The sequence below is a fragment of the Vitis riparia genome, chromosome 14 (genome assembly GCF_004353265.1).
Source record: "Vitis riparia cultivar Riparia Gloire de Montpellier isolate 1030 chromosome 14, EGFV_Vit.rip_1.0, whole genome shotgun sequence".
Lineage (NCBI taxonomy): Eukaryota > Viridiplantae > Streptophyta > Magnoliopsida > Vitales > Vitaceae > Vitis > Vitis riparia.
Genome location: NC_048444.1, coordinates 24,975,824 through 24,979,187, shown reverse-complemented (window position 1 = coordinate 24,979,187; position 3,364 = coordinate 24,975,824). Strand labels below are relative to the sequence as shown.

The 3,364-nt window shown below is 31.2% G+C and overlaps 1 long non-coding RNA gene across 1 annotated transcript; it reads left to right on the top strand.

Annotated features, from left to right (window-relative positions):
- Positions 1-626: 626 nt before the first annotated feature.
- LOC117931113 lies at positions 627-3,131 on the top strand. The gene is made up of 2 exons (XR_004653981.1): positions 627-716; positions 2,784-3,131. It is a non-coding gene; the product is annotated as an uncharacterized LOC117931113 (long non-coding RNA).
- Positions 3,132-3,364: the final 233 nt, after the last annotated feature.

The following is a 3,364-nucleotide window of genomic DNA, read 5'->3' as shown; positions in this document are numbered from 1 at the left end:
GGAATTGATCTTAAAGGGCTCCAAGGTGAAAATATGGCAAGACCAATTTTCAGGGGAGTCATTTTGCAAGCTAAGACTTTTGAAGATAAGAAAGTGTCATGACATTTTGGTTGTGATCCTCTCCGATGTGCTTTCAAAGTTGCATAATCTAGAGGAACTTCATGTGAGCAAGTGTAATTTAGTGAAAGAGGTATTCGAACTTGTTGATAAGGAATATCAAGTTGAGACACTCCCACAATTAACTAAAATGTTCCTAGATACCTTTGTTGACATATCTATCTAGATTGGGTCAAATTTTTAAAAATCTTCATTCTGTAGAAGTATATGGTTGTGGAAATTTAATATATCTAGTGACATCCTCAATGGCTAAAACATTGGTGCAACTCGAAGAGCTTACTATAGAAAAATGCAAATCAGTGAAAGAAATAGTCAGAAATGAGGGAGGTGAAGAACCATATGATATTGTTTTCTCCAAATTACAAAGGTTGAGACTTGTTAACTTACAAAGTCTAAAATGCTTCTGCTCAGCTAGATACATCTTTACATTTCCATCCTTGGAACAATTGAAGGTAATAGAATGCCCTCAAATGGATTTTTTTTTTTGTGAGGGAGTCTTAAGTACACCAAGGGTAAAGGAAGCAAAAATTGACGATCATGTGGAAGAACATTTGGGGTGTGACTTGAATACCATCATCCATAATACAGCTTTGGAGAAGGTATATATCTTGAAATTTTCTAATGTCATTATATTATTAACACTATTTTTCACCTTCGCAATTCTTTAAAAAATTGTTAATTATAATTTTATTTCTTTTTCATCTCTCAAAAATTTGTCTAACTGTGAGAAAAAGACACAGAGCAAGGCCATATAATGTTTGTGTTATGTTTAGTCTGTTTAATTTTTTAGTACAAGGAACCTTATTTGATGGAAGCAGAATTCTGCATGGGTTTGTATGGATCCTTTTATGCTCTTATTATTTGTTGTCGCTTAGTTTATTGTCAGTTTGGGTTAAGTTTGCTTTGTTAGCTGTTAATTGTTCCCTTAGCTTAGTAGCTATACCTATCACTCTTTGATGCCTAACCTTTAAAACATGACTAAACCATTCCCAGGAATTTCAACAAATTTAAAGGTAAGTATGAAGAGGTCAAGGGTTTTTTTTGTGCAAAAAGTGTTTGCCAAAATATTCATACATAGATTTTCAATTAGTTCAAATGTAGACCTTGAGACAATGCCTATTATTATGCTTGAAATTATAAGTTAGAATACAAAGGCATGAGAATTAGTTCTGCATCTAACCTAGTTAAATTGCTAAGCTATAATACTTAGAGAAAAAAAAAATTGATTATTAATTTGTCAATTATTCAAGAAATGACAAAGAAGATCTTTGAGTTTTTGTTGTTCTTCTAAGATTGGGGTTGTTGCATCAGTGGAAGCTTTGAATAACCATGTTATTATACATAAAAAAAAAAAAAGGTCTCTCAAGTTTATATTGTTGAAAGAAATTTACCCATTTCCCTTTATAAAGAGTCTATCTTCTTTCACATATTTTCATATTCTCAAATATTCCAAATCAATTTATTAACAAAATTTTCTTTAGTTTATAATTGTCAAGGTGCTGTTTGAGAAGGATCTTGAGGCTCTTGGGGCAACCACTCAATTACGTTTGAAGGTAAATCATTCTCAAAATTTCAAAATTCTTTAATATTTGATGTTTGATTGAGGATAATATTGGATATTAGATAGAAAATGATTATCTATTGTACACAGTGTTTTCCTTTTCTACTTTGTTTTTGAGTTGAGGATTTTAATTGGATTATAAAATTGAAGTGTTGTTAGAACCTAGAGTGAATTATACTTGTGTTGGGTTTCACAAACTATCAATTCAACTAGTCACAAGCAAACTTACAAAGAAAAGAGAAATTTTCTTTTGCTTAGATTTGTTTCAAAGTATCGAAAATTAATTTTATGATGGAATACACATCATTTAAGGGCAATAAGTGAAGTAAGGATTGTCCAGTCTTTGTCACTTATTGTAAACATTTAATCACACAACTTTTAATTTTTTATTTTGTTGACAAAAACATTCAATCTTTGGAGATAGGTAGTTGACATGTTCATATTGATAGTGATGTCCTTCCTTTGGTCAAAGGTTAAAGGCAAACAATTATATGAAATTCTTACTCTCATTTGTGGATAAAAGAACTTGCTAGGACTTAATGTTGTTTATGGGTCTTTATCAAATGTTGTCCAACTCTAGCCCACGATTCTGGGCTAAATACACTATCACTTCTAGAGGAGACAAGGATACAATATAACAGTGGTTTGATCTACCATTCTATGATTTGCGCTCCTATCCTAATTGCTTTTTTAAACTTTTATTATTATACTTTTCCTTATTCCTACCCATTGTGATGTTTTGTGTACCGAATGCCCAGGATTCTAAAGAAAATGATTATGAAGAATGGGATTATGGAAATAGTGACGATGATGATGATGATGATGATAAGGTCAACAACGATGATGATGATGATGAGGTCAACGAAGAGGAGGATGTGATAAGGGAGACAAAGAGGAGGAAGAGGGAGATCATAAGAAATATGAGGATGAAATGGAGGATGAGGATGATGACAGACCACAACCATGATGACTGATTTAATTTTCTATATGAAGAAAAATGAATAGGTGTTTGTATTTTTCTTTGACATAAAGTCTGCATATATATATATTCTCTTATCTTAGAATAAGGGCCTTTTGTTCTTATTGTCTTCATTTTTTTTGTCAGGTATGCGAGATTTCCTTCTTTTGAGAAGTTGCACAGATACCATCCTTGGCACAGAGACGCTAGCTAATGATATTTCCTTCATTTAAATTAAATAGAAGAAGGTTTTTCTCTCTAAGTGTCTTGATTTTTTTTCAATAAATAAGCTAGATCTTTTGTATGCTTTGCTCTAAAGCTTGATATTTCTAGATTGCTACAATTCAACTCTCCATGATTTAAATTGTTAGTGAATTTAGGAAACTTTATTAGTATTATTCTTGCCTATATGTATTGATATTAAGCAATGAATGTGTTGTTGAGGATATTTTATATCCATTAACTTCATAAATATTTTGTAACCAATTCCTAGTACCCGACATTCTAGTTATTTTCCCAAATGCTTGAATAGTTATATCTCTTATTGTGAACTCTTGTTTATGATCCAAATGTAGAGGCACATCAAACCATCATTTCATAGGCCAAATATATTGTGATTTGATCAATGATACTTGAGAATTTAGTTATAATTCTTTTATTGGTGTAATAAGGTCTTTCCATTTATTTAATCAATTCATATTATTCTAGTCTCTAATAGACTTAACTTG